At 41.3% G+C, this 21610-nt stretch overlaps 1 protein-coding gene and 1 long non-coding RNA gene across 2 annotated transcripts in view; one reads left to right on the forward strand and one right to left on the reverse strand.

Moving 5' to 3' along the window:
* Window positions 1-795: 795 nt before the first annotated feature.
* LOC115650144 lies at window positions 796-3090 on the reverse strand. Its single transcript, XR_004000022.1, has 3 exons — window positions 2954-3090; window positions 2442-2576; window positions 796-830 (listed from the first exon to the last, which is right to left on the reverse strand). It is a non-coding gene; the product is annotated as an uncharacterized LOC115650144 (long non-coding RNA).
* A 116-nt stretch (window positions 3091-3206) lies between these two features.
* ELMSAN1 (ELM2 and Myb/SANT domain containing 1) overlaps window positions 3207-21610 on the forward strand; it is a 92429-nt gene continuing 74025 nt past the window's right edge. Inside the window, exon 1 of the mRNA XM_030559622.1 lies at window positions 3207-3290. The gene's annotated coding sequence lies outside the window, so the exon portion shown is untranslated. The remainder of the gene's footprint in view (window positions 3291-21610) is intronic.

Raw genomic sequence — 21610 nt, forward strand, 5'->3', positions numbered from 1 at the left:
TACCAGCATGAATCCCCTTAAACTTAATTACCAGCTTAGATCTTGTAGTGCTGCCACCAACCAGGACTTGCAGTGCCTGGTACACTCTGGTCCCCCCAAAACTTTCCCAGAGGACCCCAAGACCCAGACCCCTTGGATCTTACACAAGGAAAGTAAACACTTTCCCCCACCGTTGCCTCTCCCAGGTTTTCCCTCCCTGGGTTACCCTGGAAGATCACTGTGATTCAAACTCCTTGAATCTTAAAATAGAGAGGAATGCACCTTCCCCCCTCCTCTTTTCCCCTCCCCAAGAGGTAATACAGATTCAAGCTCTGTGAATCTAAAACCAGAGGAATTCCACCTTCCCCCCTCCCTTCTCTGTCCCTTTCTCCCACCAATTCCCTGGTGAGTACAGACTCAATTCCCTTGAGTCTCAACAAGGGGAAAAAATCAATCAGGTCTTAAAAAATAAAAGCTTTTAATAAAAAAGAAAAAAGTAAAAGTTGTCTCTGTAATTAAGATGGTAAATGTTACAGGGTCTTTTAGCTTATAGACACTAGAGAGAAGCCTTCCCCCCAGCACAAATACAAATTAAAATCCTTCCAGCAAAATACACATTTGCAAATAAAGAAAACAATAAAAAAGACTAAACCGCCTTTCTACTTGTACTTACTACTTGAACAGAAAATTAGAGAGCCCGTAGGTACGTCTGGTCACTCTCAGAACCCAGAGAGAACAACAAACAAACAACACAAAACAAAGACTTCCCTCCACCGAGATTTGAAAGTATCTTGTCTTCTGATGAGTCTATGAGTCCTCTGGTCAGGTGGTCCAGGTTCACTGCTTGTAACCTTTTAGAGGTAAAAGAGACATTAACCCTTAACTATCTGTTTATGACAGCATCTCCCTTTTACTATCTTATGCAGCACCGCGGCTTGCATGCTGGCTTTTGTAGATTGCATTCTAAGGCACCTATGTCTCATGGATTGTATAGCAGGGAGACAAGGCATGTAACTTGGCTTTGTGGATCACTTCCTGTGATTGTTTTTAGGTTCCTAAAAGTTACAACCTGCCAGGCTCAGCATTCCAACACATAAATCCCATCATGATCCCACCCATAATTCTTTCTGTATTGGATTACAGTCACTGGACTATGATTTCCATCTATACAGCACTTTTGGATAGCAAATATTAATGGTACTAGAGAAAACTAACTTCTATTTTATTTTACTGTTGGTACAATGTTGCATGGGGGGGGTGTTGGAACAAGAGATAAATACTACAAACATTTAAATGAGAAAAAAATCATTTGCTATTTGGGGAAAAATCGATAACATTAAACCAGGAAATCATAGGTGAAATTCTGGCTCCATTGAAATTAATGAGAGTTTTGCCATTGACTGTAGTAGAGCAAGGATTTTACCCCATGTCTTTAGTAAGAAACTATATGTCATCAGCATGCCTGGATAAAATTACATCCTTTGCATTACATGGTTTCTCATTTTTTTACAGGCACTGAGAGGGAGGCAGCAGTGGTCTAATAGACAGAGCACTGGGCTGGGACACCTGAAACCTGGTTTCTGTTCCCAGATCTACAACTAACTTGCTGTGTGATTTTGAGCAAGTCACTTAATTGCCCCATGTCTCAGTTTCTCACATCTATAGTGTGAAGATAATTATACTGACCTACTTTGGAAAGCACTTTGAGATCTATTGGAACATATGATATTATTATATTGCTGTTGAAGAAATAAAAACCCACTGTAGAGTTGTTTGCCTGTATCAGTTGTACATTATAAATCTATGTAAACTAGAGATGAGAAAAATCCCCAGGTTTGAGTACAGTACAGTAATTCTGTATTACCCTTTGTGTGCTGGATAGACTCAAGGCTGGAGCAAAAGTAAACGGGGGTGAGAACATCAAGTACTCAAAAGTGAGAGAACAGGGATATACAGGAGTCTTTTCACAAAATGTTTCCATCTTAATTTTGATTTGACTTGTTAGTACAGGGGTAGGCAACCTCTGGCACACTTACCAAAGACGGCACGTGAGCTGATTTTCAGTGGCACTCAGACTGCCTGGGTCCTGGCCACCCGTCCGGGGGGCTCTGCATTTTAATTTAATTTTAAATTAAGCTTCTTAAACATTTAAAAAACCTTCTTTACTTTACATACAACAATAGTTTAGTTATATATTATTGACTTACAGAAAGAGAACTTCTACCAATGTTAAAATGTATTACTGGCACGCAAAACCTTAAATCAGAGTGAAAAAATTAAGACTCCGCACGCCACTTCTGAAAGGTCGCCGACCTGTGTTAATATATTTTTTCTATATGATCCCCGGGATGATTTTTCTGATCATTTTAAGACTGTCCAAATCATTGATTTATATATTTAAAGTTTTGCTTGTGATTAATGAAACGGGGTGTGATGAGGGAACAAGAACTTTACTTCCTGACCTATAGTGGAGCAGGGTGAGCCTGTTTGCCACCACGCAATCTTTTTTTTTTTTCAGGCCAGGGTGACAGAAAGGGTTATATTCCAGATTGAGAAATCCCAGAAGTACATATTCCACTGGGTGAGAGAACAATTTCCTGTAGCAAAAAAAAAATTATTTTAGAAAGTTTCAGCTGTTGGAGACATTCAGTATTTGTTGAAATAGGCTGAAGATTTGTCAAAAACACAGAACACTATGGTTCCCCACTTTTAATCCTACTGTATTTGCTGGGGCGGGGAGGGGACTGGCAAATATATTCTCTGGGGCAATAGCTCCCTAAAACAAATCACATGATAATCCTTCCTTTTAAAAATAAGTAAATAAACCAACCTTAATGGGAAGACACATTATATAACCTAGAAGTTTTGCAAAGTATGACATACACAGAGCGGTATTTCACAGCGAGATTTTGCTTGACAAATCAGTGCAGCAGACCTTCCCCTCCCCTCTTTTCTACAAATAAGCAACAAATACCAGGCACAGAAGGTCAAATAAAAATCTGTGAGAAGGCAAGGGCAGCAAGGATCAGGATACTGCCAGTCAGAACTCCTCGATAACCAAGGGTGGAAGAGAGGAAGGAGCTGCTTCCCAGCTAAAACTCTGAACTGCAACTTCTGTGAGAGGAGCAGGAGGGTGGAGTTGAATTAAAGGGACTCACTGAGAGCCTCCTCCACTTACAGTATGAGGAAGTGACGCTTTTAGTGAGCCCCAGAGAGAAAGGAGCAAAGTTTTGTTTGTTAATGTTTCCTCTTCGTCCCCCCTTCTCGGAGTAGCAGAGCTGGGAACAGAGCTAGTGCCTTTAGCTTCCAAGGTGAGCAAACAAATTCCATTCCCCACCCTCTTTCCTGCAGCTTCATTTTTGGTGTTAATTTATTTCCGTGTCAGTGGTATTGTGTTTTGTTTAGTTTAAATCAGTGGGTTGATCTGTGGTTATTTGGTGCAAGATGAGACGAAAAGAAGTAGAGAGGGAGATCTGCTATTAAGTTTCCGTTTGTATGGCCTTGACATCCCCCCACTCCATCTCAGCATTGCCAAATGACAGGAGCAGCTGACTTCTCCCTTCGGGGGCCCAGGCGCAAACGGCTGAGAGTATAGCAGAAGTGCAGTGACACCAGTTCCTTTCTTGATGAGAAACACAACTTTGGTTTCTTCTGTTTGAAAATAGGAAAGATTGCATTCCTTTAAAATACATTTAAAAAAAAGGCCCTGCAAAGCCATTCTCTTTTGGTTTTTGGGGGATTTTATTGTTGTTTTTGCTAAAGCCACATCAAGTCTCTAAATATGGGTTTGCAACTCTACCTCCCCCCACACACTTAAGAAGCAGTCTCTTGCGTATTTTTTTTCTTCTATTAAAATTCCATCCGATCCGTATCGGGATTTCAATGCAAGATTTTTGAATGTTCCATATTTTATTAGCCTTTGCAATGTGTAAAGTGAGGGGAAAGTGCTGTCTTTAAGCCTCCTGTGCATGTAGGAAGGAAGCCACATTATTTTTTTAAAGTACTAAATTAAACAGAAGGGAGCTCTTGCTTTGCAACGTTCATAAATATCACTGAGATTTAATCAGTTTTGGATGTTTTTTTTTAACTTGTTTTTGACAATCTTGCATTCTAAGTTTTACAATTCTTCATCTGACTGTAACTGCAAAGGACTTATATTTTGCAGTTTACTAGTAAAAGCTGACAATACACCAACGCACATATGTGAATGTCTTATATAATACACGCCCTTTATTCTAATACACTTTAAACAAAGTTTTATTTTTGCTTTGTAAAGCCTTGCAAGGTTGCAAACCTACAGGATTTTTTTTCCACACTGCATTTTGTAGACTTATTTTGCATTTGTTCTAAAACAAACAGTTGAAAATTTTATAATATGATGATAACTTGATTAAATCCAGGTTTGCTGGTTTGTAAGCAGTGCAGAAGTTCTCTGCATCAAAGCAGTGAGCAAACAGAGGGGAAACCAGAGAAGAAATAGCCTAATGCAGAGACTAAGATTAGTTGTTTAGAGGATGATATTACAGTTCATAGCAGCCATGGCTTTATGAGTGTATAATTACAATGTGATTGCATAGGAAGGCATTGTTGGAACTAATGTGCATACACAGGCTATTGTGCAAGACTTCAGTATGGAACAAAAAGTAGATTTGCATTGCAAATAGTAAAAAGAAAATGTAGCCCTTACTAAACGGCTAAGTTCCTTTTTGCCTTTTGACCTCAAGTCATGATGATCCCTCCCTGAAATATTACCAAACACCTGAAAGTTAAAGAGAGGAGAGGAAAATTAAGTTGTTTGCATTGCCCCACCTAAAAAGAAATGGGAGAAGGGAAGTATTGCACAGGAAACTGGTGCTACTACAGGAGTCCTAGATTTGATGTACTGCACAGAAAATACCTATAACAATGTCTGAACTTGTAAAAGATTCTGAAAGCTTATTGAATCTGTGGAGTTGCAGTCTGACAATTCAGTGGATACTAAGCAGTCAGTTTTGCTAGCAGTTTGGTGAATTTTGTGTAGACTTCTGCTGTACAATTATGACTCTAGTCAGGGCCTTGTATCTTGTATACTGGGTGACGAAAAACAAATGCAATAAAATTAAAAAGTGGTTGCAATTCAGCTATCCTGTTTTTTGGCAGAGTGAGAGTCAAAAGAGGTAGTTTGCATGTTCTGTCACAAGAAGTAAAAGGTTCAGAAGAGGAGTGGTAATAGAGACTTGATGTTCCCAACTCTGGTGATTTTATTGTGAATCTGGCAATATTGAGTGTTGTTCTTTTAAAAAACAGATCCAGGAATCTTTTGATAACAGAGAATCTATTTCCATTATTATTATTATTTTATTATTTTATTTTATTGTTGTTGTTTTGTTGTTTTATTATATATATAAAAATAATTCTAGACCTCCTGGAGGCATACAAGCTTGAAAACATGACCTAAGTATACCCTAAAAGCCACAAAAACCAAGAGGCAAATAACCCACCCCCCAAATTTATTATTTTTTAAAAATCTCATGATTTTAAAGATATTTAATGATTTTTGGAGGGGCCCAAGTCATAATTTTTTTAATATTTGGATTAGGCAATACTGGAAAAGCAATGGATAGTTTGATCCATACAGCAAACCTACCAATTCTTCGGAAAATCAGAACTTAAGAGGAACATTGATTTTTCAATAACAAATTTTTAACTTCTTTTTTCTGTAGGTAGTGTTGGCTCCTACTTAGAGCAAGGAATTGGGAAGTAGGATTTCTGGGTTCTATTCCTGAGTGCCACTGACTTGCTGTATGACCTTAGGCAAGTCTCTTTGACTAAGATTTTGAAAAGTAGTGTGTAATTTTGGGTGTTTAAGTTAATAAGTGCTCAACTTGAGACACCGTAGAGCAGGGGTAGGCAACCTATGGCATGCATGCCAAAGGCAGCATGCAAGCTGATTTTCAGTGGTACTCACATTGCCTGGGTCCTGGCCACCGGTCCGGGGGCTCTGCATTTTAATTTAATTTTAAATGAAGCTTCTTAAACATTTTTAAAAACCTTATTTACTTTACATAGAACAATAGTTTAGTTATATATTATAGGCTTATAGAAAGAGACCTTCTAAAAACATTAAAATGTATTACTGGCGCGCGAAACCTTAAATTAGCGTGAATAAACGAAGACTTGGCACACCACTTCTGAAAGGTTGCCGACCCCTGCTGTAGAGCTTTTCAGAAGTGCTGGGCAGTGATTTCATTTGAAGTTGTGGGTGCTTGCCACTTATGAAAATCAGGTCCAAAGTGGCTCAAGCACTGCGAAATTGGAGCACCCAAGATCAGAGGCTACTTCTGGAGAAATTTGGCCTTAAACTCTACTTCAGTTTCCTCAGATATGAAATGGGGATAAATATTGTCCTACTCTGTGGATGCTGTCAGGCTTACTTTTTGCTTACAAAGTGCTTTGAGATCCCCCTGGTAAAAGGAGCTATAGAAGTGAGAAGTGTTATTTCATAACAATGTCTTGGAAGCTTAGGGTAGATTTCAGCTCTACCAGAGATGTAATTCCTTTGATGTGTATATACACATCAGTTTATTACTGTAGGTTTTCCCTATCATCGGGCAAATAGTGCATATACAATTATACTTAGTTCTCTTGAACAAAGAGCATTGAATTTGTTTTAAGCAGAAATTTACTTGAACTTTGCAAATAACTTATAAACCACAATATGTAGGTCAAATGGGAGATCCACTAACCTTGCCAGTGTTCCCTCAGTGAACCACCAGTAAATTAAAATAAAATAAATAAGGTATTTTAATCAGTGCATGATTGAACTGTTGTGTACTTGTGCATTTCTCTTCATCCTGCTTCTCCTAGAGTGACCAGACAGCAAGTGTGAAAGATTGGGACAGGAGGTGGGGGGTAATAGGAGCCTACATAAGAAAAAGACCCCAAAATCGGGACTGTCCCTATAAAATCGGGACATCTGGTCACCTTAGCTTCTCCTGTCTGACTCATTTAGTGAAACTCATAATCACGTGTTCTGACATCAAAATTATTTCCAGAAAGAAAGACACAAAAATCCTCAGAAATGCTTTTTTCTTGTGCTGTAACGCAGAAAGATCAGCTCTCACTGAAATCTTTTGTTTTCTTACAACTCATATGAAAGAAGTCTTAAGCCATGTTCCTGCAAATCCTTACACAGATAAATAGCTTTATTCCCATGAATAATCTCATGATATTCAATGAGATGACTCATAGGCATATAGTTACATGCAGAAGAGTGTGTAATATTGGGGGGTTAGGCCCTGATCCTTCAGAGACTTAACTATATACTTTACTTTACACACCTGAGTTGTCCATTGGAGCCAGTGGGACTCCTCACATGCATAAAGCTAAGCATGTGCATAAATCTTCACAGAATCAGAGACTAGACTTTAATACATATGAAAACAGCAAGCTTTTTGAACCATTCTATTCAAATCAGTGTCAAAGATACACTTGTCTATTCGTCTTTTCTAGGATAGTTCAAGAAACCTCTAGAAAGATTATGCTTTTTTCATTAAACTTTGTTGGACTTTATTATGAATAGAGCCCTACCAAATTCACCACCATGCGTCATGGACCAGGAAATCAGGTCTCCTGCCATGAAATCTGGTCTTTTTTGTGTGCTTTTACCCTATACTATACTGTTTTCACACGGTAGACCAGTGTTTCTTAAATTGTGGGTCCTGACCCAAAAGGGAGTTGCAGGGATGGTTGCAAGATTATTTTAGGGGGATCGGGGTATTGCTACCCCTACTTCTGCACTGTCTTCAGAGCTGGGCAGCCGGAGAGTGGCAGCTGTTGTCTGGGTCCCCAGCTGTGAAGGCAGCACCTGCCCTCAGCAGTGCAGAAGTAAGAATGGCAATATCATACCCTGCCACCCTTACTTCTGCGCCACTGCCTTCAGTGCTGGGCGGCCAGAGAGTGGCGGCTCCTGACTGAGGGCCCAACTCTGCGTGCAGCAGCGCAGAAATAAGGAGAGCAATACCATACTATGCTGTCCTTACTTCTGTGCTGCTGCTGGTGGTGGCTCTGCCTTCCGAGCTGGGATCTTGGCCAGCAGCTGCTGCTCTCCAGCTACCCAGCTCTGAAGGCAGTCCCACCACCACCAGAAGCAGCACAGAAGAAAAGGGAGCAGTACCGCAACCCCCTTGCAGTAATCTTGTGACCCCCCGACAACTCCTTTTTGGGTCAGGACCTAACTTCGCTCTAAGCTGTGTGGCCGCGCAGCTGCCTATTAAGCCCCGCACAGGAGCTTAGTGCTGTGGCTGGGAGAGATGCCTCTCCCCCAGCACGGACCTGCTGCAGCTGGGGGGGAGGCCCCTCCCCCTGCTGGACCCAGCACAAACCTGCTTTGGTTGGGGAGGAAGTGCCCCTCCCCCCTAGGCCAGGTGCTGCTGCAAGGGGAGAGAGATGAGGGGGAGTCCTCTCTCCCTGCCGTAGCTCCCAGGCAGCCTGCACCCCAAACCGTTCATCCCTGACCCCACCCCATAACCCGCACCCCCAGCTGGAGCCCTCACCTCCATGTTCCCCAACCCTCTGCCTGAGCCCCTAAGGCCCCCCACACACACACACTATCCACTCCTGAGCCCCTTCCTGCACTCTGAACCACTCAGCCCCACCCCCACCACATTAATTTTGTTATGTGCACCAGTATGGAGGTGATGTGTGTATTGGTGCACATAACAAAGTTCATTCCGCACATGCATGCAAAAAATTTGAAGGAACATTGGTCAGGACCCCTCCAATTACAACACCATGAAATTTTAGATTAAAATAGCTGAAATAATGAAATTTATGATTTTTAAAATCCTGTGACCATGAAATTGACCAAAATGGACCGTGAATTTGGTAAGGCCTTAATTATGAAGATATTGGAGGGGCGGGGAGAATATACAGCCAACTCTCCCAGAGTTCATTACCTGAAGTTCTCCTCATCCCCCAGGGAAAAAAACTCCAAACACACACTTGGGTGTTTTTTTTCAATACTAGTCAGTGTTTATTTGTGTTTGAACTACATTGCTATATATGTATTTTTTTAACTTCTAGTAGACATCTGTTCTATTGTTTCACCCAGCTGATCAAATAAAAAAATGGTTAGAGTAAAATGATTTCTGGCTAGGGTAAACTTTGACATAATTTTTATATTTTATTTCCTTTCATTTTGTTTGCAATTTTTAACAGATATTTTTGCTGCTATATTTATTCAAAAACGTGTTGATTCGATTAAATTAAAATGCAAAGGACTCTTCATTTTGCCTTAACATCACAAATCTTCCCAGTAATATGAAAAAAAAACAACCAAATCACTTCACTTCAACCTTGAATTCACCTCTCCTCATAGCTGTGAAGAAAAGATAAGTTTGGCAACACATGCCTTGAAGATTAACAAATTCTGGCACTGGCAGATCAAGGGCGAGGAGCGAGTTCCAAAATAGAGACTTCTCACAGAGAACACATCTCCAGCACTTCTTTTCTATTTCCAGCAAGGGACCACCTTCTTCAGCACCTCCACTGATCAGAATTGTGGCAATATGGCAAAGGGAGATTGTCTGCTGCAGAGGTTTTGATTATGTTCTGCGTCGTGTTCCCTCTAGGATGACTTTCATATACCCTGCATCCAAACCAAAAAGTCCATCAGTTGTGCATAGGTCATGCTATGTGGTACGTGTGAGACCCCTGGAGAGAGATGGTTCCTTTGCTAATCCACTGAAAGCTATACAGTTGAACACCAACACTTTGAATTCCATGTGGAAGTTCACTGGCAGCCTGTGCATTTCCTGCAGCACTGATAGAGTGTGTTTCCCATCCATGACACTGCTTAATAAGCAGACCATGGCATTCTCCTTAGCTTCTGTTTGTGAATGGTTCCAAGCTGTAGCTCTTTCTAGAGTGCATTGCACAAATCTAATCTTAAGGTGGAAAAGGTGTGGATAATCCTAGCAAGATCAGAGAGAAAAGGTTCTCACCATGAGAAATGAAGAAAGTGCTTTTGATTATAGCCACTACCTGGACATCCAGGAGCAGCCTAAGATCTAATAAAACACCCAAGTTGCACATCTCTAAGGCCTGGTCCACACTATGTTGTTAAACCGATTTTAACAGCGTTAAATCGATTTAACGCTGTACCCATCCACACTACAATGCACTTTAAATCGATTTAAAGGGCTCTTAAAATCGTTTTCTGTACTCCTCCCCAACGAGAGGAGTAACGCTAAAATCGATATTAACATATTGATTTAGGGTTAGTGTGGCCACAAATCGAAGTTATTGGCCAGATAGTTATAGTGATAGCTACCCACAGTGCAACGCTCTGGAAATCGATGCTAGCCTCGGACCATGGACGCACACCGCCGAATTAATGTGCCTAGTGTGGACGCGTGCAATCGACTTTGTAATATCTGTTTAATAAAACTGGTTTAAGTTAATTCGAAATTATCCTGTAGTGTAGACGTACCCTAATACAGACAGTGGTCACATAGTTAGGGATGCTGAGATAAATTCTGCAAACTCTTCTGACTGCTTTTCCCCAACATGCCAACATTCTCAGTCTTGTCTAGATTAAATTGTGACCACCTACCTCTCTTCCACACTCAGATAGACAATGGTTTATTTTATTTATTCTATACTACATAAACTGTACTGACACACTTTGGAATGTACATATCTTTTGATCACCATTGAATCTGACAAGCAGTCATATGTACTAATAAATTACACTGGTACCTGTTATTGCTTTGACGGCTAGTGTTTAGCATGAAATTAGACTTGTAATTTTTTTTTTTAGTATGAAGTTAAAATAAAGACTAGGAGAACCCAGATAAGTTTAGAACTTGTCAAAATAAGCTATTTTGAGACACACAAAAAAGCAGGGAGGTCTCCTGGGTTCTGTTCCTAGCTTTGTCACTGACTTGCTGTGCATTCAGTGGTTGAATACAAAGAGAAAGAGAGCCAAGACAGTGCAACGTTCAGGTTTCATTCCTCCTCTACATATGCTGGCCTCTCATAAAGTACTTCCTGAAAGTGTAATTCTCTAGTTCCTTGACATTACCCTATACATAATCATACTACAGCTGCTCCCATGGGGAAGCTATCTGGCACAACACTTTTTTGTCACCTTTATTTCAGAAAGAAAAATTGAACATGTATACTATAACCTATTTACATATTTAATGTATCATTCTCCCTTATATATAAAAACTTAATATCAACATATTTTTGCAAAAAGAACAGGAATACTTGTGGCACCTTAGAGACTAACAAATTTATTTGTGAAAGCTTATGCTTAAATAAATTTGTTAGTCTCTAAGGTGCCAGAAGTACTCCTGTTCTTTTTGCAGATACAGACTAACATGGGTACTACTCTGAAATCTAACATTTTTAGACTAACTCTTCACTTGCTTGGAAACTAATCTCTGGATCTGTCAGGGTTGGTTGGTTTGTTTTTCGCTTTAATATTTGTACATAGTCTTTTGTATAACTTCTAGGCAGGTTAATGATGGAGCAAGTATAACTTGTTTCTTCTGGTGATGTGATGTGTTGAGAATCTTTTCCAATATCTATTAATCGCTTGCGAGCCTGTGTTCCTGATGATCAAGTCACAGAGCAGTGTATATTTCTCCGTTCTCCACATCTATGTCTTGTGTTCATAGTGAGTCAATGTATTTTAATTTCAGTTAAATATATGTCTATCCCCTGTTGTCATATGAATGAGGATTTATCTATTCAGTATATCTTGTCTGCTTCCAATTGCGTGATGTGGCCCAAGGAAATAATTGGATTTTGGCAGGATCTCCTGTTGTGATTTTTGGAAGGTCTTTAGCTTGTCAATCATAGCAGGTTTTGGCCTTTGCAAGTCTCTCTTCCTTTTTGTCTGTTACTCCTTCCATCACTGCCAAGTATAGTAATGCTGGGGCTATGGACAGCAAGGTATGCATGTCTCAACATCAAACGTTACAATAGGCTGCTATTAAGGCCTTCTGTGGGAGTTTTTATTAATTCAATAATAGTTTGCCATATATTTTCTTTGCTTTTTGCAGCTTTCTTTAGTAGAATCTTAGCAATTTTTAACAGCCAGTTCAGGTTTCTCATTTGACTGACTATTGTATGGTGATGATGTGATATGATGACATTCCCATTCCCAGTTAAATTGCAGGAATTTGCTGTTGGGATACCATGCTGCTGAAATGCTTCATTGCTTTGTCTGTGATGGCCCCTGTGGTAGTGTCTGACAGTTCATCTGGTTCTAGAGGTCTGAATAGTAGTCTATAGTAATGAGGTAGTTTGTGGTGAAAAGGTCATACTTTGCACCAAGGTCAGTTGGGGATGTTGTCTACTTTTTCTTTTATTTTAATGCTTTCCCTTTGCTGCTTGGTGAATTATCTCTTACTGGCTTCATTTACTCTCTGTTTTGATGTGAGCTTGTTCACTAGCTTTGCATATGTTTATAGCTCTTGGTAGAGTTAGTGTGGGATCTCTTAGCATTCTCATCTGAGCTTCTGCATCTTTCATCTCTATTACTAAGTTCACATTAATTAGTTCATCTTTTAAATTTTATAATCACAGGAGCTGGCCATTTTGCACAGTCAGGCAATATACTGATCTATTGTTTCTCCATTTTTTTCATCACAGTTGTTGGAAAGATATATTTTGTATATGACATTTTGTGGGTTGAAAATGCTTTCGAAGCAATTCTAGGGTTTTACATTTGGTTGTGTTCTAATGCAAAATAAAGCTGAAACATTTCTAAATTCTCCGCAAAAGGGGATGGAGCTGCAGCTCTGGGGCAATCTGCCTGGTGGGCTGTGGCAAAGTCAGAGAACATGAAAGTCTGGTCTGTTGATTAGGGAAGCTGGGAGGAGAACAAGTAGATTTTGAACCCTGCCTGGGTTCTGTTGGAACTTTTGTCAAAATCAAACTGTCTCAGTGGCTGCAATTTAAACCAACTGGCAAATTCTGACCAAAAAACTGTCCGAATTTTTTCAAAAGCAGTTCTAGACGTTACCTCCTATATGTAACCAGTCATAACACTGTGATCCTGTGCAAGACATACAATATTTCTGTGCCTCAGGTTCTTACAGGGTAGTTGTGAAACGTAACTAATTAATTCTTGTAAAGGGCTTTAAGATGCTTGGATGAAAGATGCTAAGAAATTAAATGTACTGTTCTTAGGACTAGCACTTTTATTGTTCTTAGACTTGAAATCCTTGAAGTAGAAATGATCCTTTTTGAGTGTTTGGCAAGCACATTGCTAGGGCCATACCAAATTCACGGTCCATTTTGGTCAATTTCACAGACATAGGATTTTTAAAATTGCAAATTTAATGATTTCAGCTGTTTCAATCTGAAATTACATGGTGTTGTAATTGTAGGGGTCCTGATCCCTACAATTTTAGGGGGGTTGCAGTATTGCTACCCTTACTTCTGTGCTGCTGCTGGTGACAGTCCTTCTTTCAGAGCTGGGCTTCCAGTCAGGAGCTGCCTCTCTCCAGCTGCTGAGCTCTGAAGGCAGCACCATCACCACCAGCAGCACAGAAGTAAGGATGATATGGTATGGTGTTGGTGGTGGCTGCAGAGCTGAGCCCTCAGTCAGCAACCACCACTCTCTGGCTACCTAGCTCTGAAGGCAGCAGTGCAGAAGTAAGGGTGGTGTGGTGTGGTGTGGTGTGGAGTAGTATGGTATTGCCACCCTTACTTCTGTGCTGCTGCTGGTGGGGCGTTGCCTTCAGAGCTGGGTGCCCAGCTAACATTTGCTGCTCTTTAGCAGCAACTCTGAAGGCAGTGCAGAAGGAAGGGTGGCAATACCATGACGTCCCTAAAATAACCTTGTGACCCCCCCCCTTCCCTGCAATTCCCTTTTGGGTCAGGACCCCGAATTTGAGGAATGCTGGTCTTCCCTGTGAAATCTGTAGAGTATTGAGTAAAAGCACAAGAAAGACCAGATTTCAGGGTCCAGGATGTGCTTTCCATGGCCATGAATTTGATAGGGCCTATACATTGCACATAGTGGGTGCTATCACAAATAAATAATAATATTGTTATGGTGCCTTTCTGTCATTTGTGCAAAAAGCAGCATTTTAGTTTAGTCGCAGAATTGAAATGGCCTTCATTCAAAAACTTTACTTCCCCGCATCCCAAACTGTGTGTGAGAATGAGGCACTTAGGAGCTGATTTGTTTTCTTTCCCATTGCACTAAAATATATATCCTGAAGACTGATGGCTGTTTTGAATCTTTACTTCTGCTTTTGGTGCTGGTATGTTCATCCATTTTTATTTTTTTTCTCAGCAGAGGCAGAATATCCCAGAAACAACATTCTGCAGAACCATCTTGCTACTAGAGCACTGTAGATTACTTGTGATTATTGACATTTTTTCTGCAGTGACTAGGGTGCTGTGACTGCATACAAGAGGGGAAATGTGAGAATTATGATTTTTTATTTATAGAATATAAACAATGTTTGCTGTATTAAGTTTGAATTTGAAATAGAAAGAATAACCACTCAAAGAAATATTCAAATGTAAAAACTCAGGAAGTTTAGAGTGATACCGTTACTCACGTTAAACAATTCTGTACTCCTCAAGTAATCCTCTTGAAGTCAGTGGCATTATTTGTAAAGTACAGCTCAGTATAAGTAAAGGTATCACAATTTGCCCTTTAGTGGGTAAAACCCCCACACCGAATGTATCAAATAGCAGAGGATGCATGTCTCAAGCAGCTGCAAATATTCTATCTCAGGTTGTCACAGACTCTTACTACTGTAATTTAAAAAAAAAATCCTAACCATTTAAACGCTCCCATTAACTCAAAACAATGGCAAATAAATATATTTAAATATCACTTTCTTCAACATCAATTATTCATTTATCATCTTTCTGAACAGGTGAAGATTTGGAATCAAGAAAAGGTTTCGCTTCCTTATAGTCCTAAAAAGTTAAATTGGATGTTGTGGATGATATTGGACAAGTTTACGAGGTATAAAAGAGAGGCTGTTGCTCCAGTTTACAAAAATCTCACTTGAAAGTCTCAAATTTATATTTATAATCCTGATAGTTTAGACAAATTGGGGAATTATTTGATTAATTGGTTTGTGTGTTATTGCATTGTAATATTACATTTCTTAAAGCTCTTGTTTTTGTTCCAGATTTAATTCATCTGGGGTTTGAAACTGCTAGACACGTGCTTTTCCTCTAACCTGTAAACACCTGCCCACTTATAATAAAATCTTGAAAGCAATTTTTAGAAGTATATTCTGGGTTTTTTTATTTTTGTCATTATACCAAGAGTCATGGTGGATATTCCGTTACTGACCACTTTTTAATTAAGATTGAATGTTTGATCTGAAAGATATGCTGTAGGAATTGTTTTGAGGAAGTTTTTTGGACTGAATTATACAGGAGGTCAGACTAGATGATCACAATGATCCCTTCTGGCCTTGGAATCTATGAAGACATAGTGCTTATGCTAGCCTATCCTAATATTTAAAAACGTAATATTTGCTACTAGTGGTGTGGTAGGGTTACCACCTTTGAGATGCAAAAAAACCAGCACCCACTCTCCCCACAAGGCAAGCCTGCCACAACCCCAGCCACAAAACAACTCTCTAACCTCCCCTCCACCCCCTTCAATAGCCACTTATAGTATCTAGAGAGATACTTAATCTTATCTATATATGTTAAGAAAATAATGTTTGCACACTGCAGAAGGGGGAACACTACAACATCTTTAGCTGGACACAAACTTTATACCAGTGTATTGTGATGATAATGCAAACCTTTAGATCCACATAAAAAAAAACGGGCAGATCAAATTATTTTTCTGTCCACTGGCAAATCCATAAACAAACCAGCCAGGCTGGTCAAATACTAACCAGGAGGTAACCTATGGTGTGTTGTACCTATTGCAGGTACTAGGATGAGGAGGCCCAGGCCTTCCCACAACTAGAGGCCCACTCCCTCAGTCCAGGGGGAGGAACCACTGAGCCCAGTTGCAAGTGATTATGAGGGACAACAAATTAAAAAACAGGAACAGGAGTGGTCATAGGACCAAAACAGGGGATCCAGATGGGAACACTGAGCAAAGAACCGCAGACATCACCCACTGTTCCACAAAGGAATCCAAATAGTTATTAGCCAGTGCCAAGAGGAACTCTGCCTGAAGACGTGATACAGAGGACTGGAAACAGGACCCAGAGTCATAAAGAACTCCCTGCATTTAGCTTCCTCCTGCTGGTGTGATGGATAGCCATCCTTGCCAGTGGCAGAAGGAGATTGATGAGATCTTGCAACTTTGTGGGGCCGCAGATAGGGTGTGTAAATATAAGAAGATGTGTGCAGAAATGCAGCTAGAACCTCCACAAGAGGTTCTGGAGGAGCCAGAAGAGGGGAAAAGGGGCTGCAGCCTGACACACTCTAATAGGTGTGTGCCAGGGTCTCCCTCTCATTGCAGAAGAGGAAGGTGTTAGAGGAATCCATAAACTGTGCCAACCACACACCCATACTCATGGCTCCAGGTGGGAGCCACCAACTAATATCCTCACCAGGATGTGGGACCAGGGTGGCGAACAATCTGGTCCATTGGACTCCCTGCCCTCTGCAAGTGGCAGTGGGTCCTGCCGCTTGGTATTGGGGTAGAACATAAGGGCAAGGAAGTGGGTGGTATTGAGCATGAGCATGTACAGATATTCTCTGTGTGTGGTTCAGAGATGGACTGGCTGGATGGCATTCAGCCTACTCAGGTTGTGTATTGGGGCGGAGAACTACTCGTGAGGCAAGGATCCAATGATGACCTCTGGTGGTCAGGGAGCGCCCTCCCACAGGGCCTGCTTGAGAAAAGTGAGAGAAGCAGGAGGCAAGGCTGTCCTCACCTCCTGGAGCACATGACAGGGGATGCACAGGGTTGGCAACCCCATGCACTAGCTGTGCACCATGGGCTCCCTCCGGTAGTCCAGAAGGTCTTTGATTGTTGTGACATCAGCCAGGACCATCTTCTGGTGCACCAAGCGTGTCTCCACCACAAGCACACAAAGGTGGGGTTGCATAGTAGGGGTTCTGTGAGGAGGTCTTTTCCTTAAGTGGCCACTGTGAACATGGATGCTGAAATTAGTTTCCAAGTCCAGAGGTGGTCCTGGTAAAAGACTGGCAGCTTGGAGAGGTTTCAGGGCAGACACCGCAGGTGGAGATAAAATAGCTGTTGGTTATTTCTAAGCCAGTGGAGGAAGATATGCACCAGCATACTCCATGCCGGACTATGACTACCATAAAGGAGTCTCTGTGGGACCTGGAGGTGGAATCTGTGGACCTGGATGTTAATAGAGACCAGGCCCTGCCTACTCTCTCTCAGAAGGAGGCTCAGGACATCTAAAGAGACCTAGTGCTTTCCCCAGCTGGAAGAACTCTAGGATCTTCTTTTGGAAACTGGCCAGGGCAGTAGTGGCGCAGTGTAGGATCCATTTGTCGGGCCTGATGCTGCAGTTTCTCTGTGCACAGAATTTTCATTGATTTCACTGGTAGTTCTGAGTGTGAAGTGCCTGTAGAATCAGGTCCTGGATAATGCCATTTTCTGTGGATTTTCTTTCATTTATATGTTTCTGATGAACTAATAATATTCACATCTGATCTCAAAAGACTTTACAAAAATAAATAGGCATTGTGATATCAGTTTTATAGATAATATAAACTAAAGCACAGAGGAGTTAAGGTCATCTTGTTAGGCAATAGAACCAGGAAAAGAACCCAGGTCTGATTTCCTATTTGTACAGTTCTTCTGTAGCATTGAGATTCTTATATAAATTACTATTAATAAAGCTACCTGAGCAAAGAAACTAAATCCTCCAAAGTAGTGTGTAGTGCTATTGTAGGATGAGTTGGATGAGTTACTCTGCTTATGTGCTGTGCATATATATCCCAGGAGCGCAGAACAGACCTGAAATCAGCCAACCCTCTCTGTAAAGAAGCAGGCACAACTATTTAAGAGGAATTTACATCTTGGTATTTTGGAGAGCAAAGTTAGATTTTTTTTATTTTTTTTTTTTAATTTGGTATCTGGATGTGCTGCTGCTTTTCATGAGTTCATAGTTTTCTCCACAAAGTGCCTTTGCCACAGGCATGGCTAGGCAGGTGTGAGACCAAAGGCACTGTACCAAATACCTGTCAACATAAACAAACAACTGCTGACCATGTGCATGAAGATAGCTTATTTAAAGGACCAGTGTACTCTGATAGTTTAGAGGGATAATAGAACAAAACCATAGTCACAAGACACTCTTTGTTTGAATACATGTGTATTAATGTGCTGTATGTAACTGGCTTTGGGTTACATTGGATTAGCTTTTTGGGTGTTTTTAAACAAAAAATGTTCTTTCAATGGCAGGACTAAACCAATAAGCTAATCCTGTCCTAGTAATTATATTGTTTGCAAGTACAAAATTACTATTGATTTGCCTCTTTAGGACTTATACAACATAGTGATAGTCTTAGTGTCAATCATTAAACTGCAAAACTAAAATAGTGAAAGATGCCATAAATGTAGATTAGACCCACTATTTTAATGTCCCCTTGATTCAGAGTATTGGTACTCATTCTAGCCATGTACTTTGAACCCCAAATTCAAGTACTACACTAAATAATTCCCTGCCTACTTCCACATACAGCAGACTGGGAGAGTTGCAGGGTGACAAAAAAACAAACAAACAATCAAACATTCCCCCCCCCCCCCCAAAAAAAAACCACACCAAAAAACAAAAAACAAACCCTCTCAAGAGAACAAGTGCCCCGGTTGGTGGTGGTGGTCTGCTTCAATTCCAGCTCTTCAGCAATCTTGCAACCTTTGTTTCTGATACAGAAAATAGTATATGTGGGTCATAAAACTAAGTTTCAGGGTTAATTAATTTGTGGGCCTTTCAGCTTTGGAGTATCTTTTTTCAAAACAACGCATGATGACTGTAGATGAGAAAAGTTTGTTCTAAAAATGAAATAGGACTAAACTTGGTTTTGCTACTCCCTGTTTGGGGATCTTCTTTTGCTTTTTAGTGGTAGACTAGAGAGACTTGAATGATTTCTACTCAACTCATAACTTGCTTTGGGGAAAGATTCTGCTGTTCTGTGTAGCATGAGAACTGAAGAAGAAATGTATCTCCTCTTGTATTATAAAACTCTTAAGCAAAATTCTCCTATGTCTTCATTTCAAAACTTAGATTAAGGCCTTGTCTACACAGTGCAGTGGGCACTACAGGGGTTTTGATTTCTAAAATGCACTAGCATGTTGCACACTAAATAGTTTTATTTCAGCATAAGCTTTCATGAGCTGAGCTGTAGCTCACGAAAGCTCATGCTGAAATAAATTTGTTAATCTCTAAGGTGCCACAAGTACTTCTGTTCTTTTTGCGGATACAGACTAACACGGCTGTTACTCTGAAACTAAATAGCTTGTAGACCCTGTTGGTGCACACTGTAAGTTGACTAGTGCACTTTAACACGGTACTATGTTAAAGCGCAGTAGGGAACTTGTACTGTCTCAGCTGGGTCTACAGGGACCAATCTGTGCACTTCAGAAATCACACCTCCATAATGTGCACTGCTCCTCCATGTAGACAATTATGGATTCTGAACCAATCTGGTTTTGTTACTACTTCTAATGCAATTTAAATGTAAAACAATGTATATTAAACTGAGGTCTGCTCTCATGGCTTCTGGGATCTATAGGTAATTCTTCTGTTTAAAAGGGGATTCAGCAAAGTGATCTGTTAGAATTGCCAACCCTCCCAGTTCTGCCAGGAATCTCCTGGAATCGGGCTCTATCTCCTGGAGGCTACTGAAGCCAAAACAGGAGATTTTAGGCTCTTAAAAGTCCAGTGGGGCTAAGGCAGGCTCCCTGCCTGCCCTGACTCTGCGCCACTCCTAGAAGTGGCTGGCATGTCCCTGCAGCCCCTGGGAGAGACCGGGGGTTCTCCACGCACTGACTCCACCCTGAGCGCTGACTCTGCAGCTCCCATTGGCCAGGAACTGTAGTAAATGGGAACTGTGTGGGTGGTGCCTGCAGATAGGGGCAGGGCGCAGAGTCCCCTCCCCACCAGGGGGCCGCAGGGACATGCTCGCTGCTTCTGGGAGCAGCGTGGGGCCAGGGCAGGCAGGGAGCCTGCCTTAACCCTGGTGTGCTGCCAACCGGGAGCTGCCTGAAGTAAGCAGGAGCCTGCCCAGCCGGAGCCTGCACCCCTCACCCCCTCCTACATCCTAAATGCCCCAGCTAGGTGAAAGTGAGTGAAGGTGGGGAAGAGCGAGGGATGGAGGTAGGAAGGACAGAGTGAGTTGGGTGGGCCTCAGAGACGGGGTGGGGCCTTTGGGAAGGCGTGTGGCAGGGGGCAAGGCAAAGGTGTTTGGGTTTGTGTGATTAGACAGTTGGCAACTCTAGTTAGCTAAGGCAACAATCCAGCAACTGGGTCTGCACTGGCAGACCTCAGCTCCTGTATGGACCTACTGCTCAAATTCTATCTCTGTTTTAAAGAGAGAGGCACACTTTTTTTTCCCCTAAGGTATTAATTACAGTAGGAAGTCCAAGTCAGACAGGACCACTGTAAGTCAGTGATTTTTACCTAGCCCTTCTAAAAATGTGTTATATAAACCCTTAAACATGTATCTTTGTCTTGAAGTAAAACAGGGGTTCTCAAACTTCATTGCATCACGACCCCCTTCTGACAACGAAAATTACTCCACGACCCCAAGAGGGGGGACTGAAGTCTGAGCACAGGTGAGCCCTGCCACCCTGGAGTGGGGGGCCAAAGCCCGAGCCACACTGCCCTAGGTGGAGGGCAAAGCTAATGCCCAAGGGCTTCAGCCCCAGGCCCGTAACCTGCGCCCTGTCACCCAGGGCTGAAGCCATCAGGCTTTGGCTTTGGCCCGGGGTGGTGGATCTCGGGTTTCACCTTCAATCCTGGGCCCCAGAAAGTCTAATGCCAGCCCTGATGACCGCATTAAAACAAAGTCGTGACCCACAGTTGGAGAACTATTGGGCTAAAATATTTTCCATGTCCTCCTTTTCAGCTCAACAGAAGACTGGTACAATGTTTTATTAGCCTTGTCTTTGAATTTATCTCATGCTTAGCAGTACTGATTTGTGCAGGAACAGCTGGCTGATGCTTTCTTTTCCACCACTGTCTTCATTTGGTGTTGCTGTGGTTTTGTTTTCAAACATCAGTGCTATGTTCCTGAAACCGTTCTGAAAGAATGTTTTATCCTGCACTGTTTTCATTGATGTTTTGTCTGTACGGAGACCCAGTGAGCTGCTTATACTGAAATGAAAATTTCCTATGAAAATGCATAATGTCTATATAGGGCTTAAAGGTGTTTTTTCCTGTTTTGCTCTGGCCAAGCGGGTCAGTATAGGCCTGTAATTTTAAAATGTGCCATCTATTGGATTAAATACAGGATTACACTTAAGAGAAAAGAGAAGTATAATTTGTACAGACGGCAACTGTACTATATCAGGAGGTAGTATGGTCTAGTAGTTATAGGACATAATTGGGAACTGAATTCTGTGTTTTTATTCCCAGCTTTGTCGCTTGTTTATACTGTTGACACGTAATTTTACTCTTTCCTTGCCTCAATTACCTCATTTGTAAAATGG

The sequence above is a fragment of the Gopherus evgoodei genome, chromosome 4, assembly GCF_007399415.2.
Source record: "Gopherus evgoodei ecotype Sinaloan lineage chromosome 4, rGopEvg1_v1.p, whole genome shotgun sequence".
Classification (NCBI taxonomy): Eukaryota; Metazoa; Chordata; order Testudines; family Testudinidae; genus Gopherus; species Gopherus evgoodei.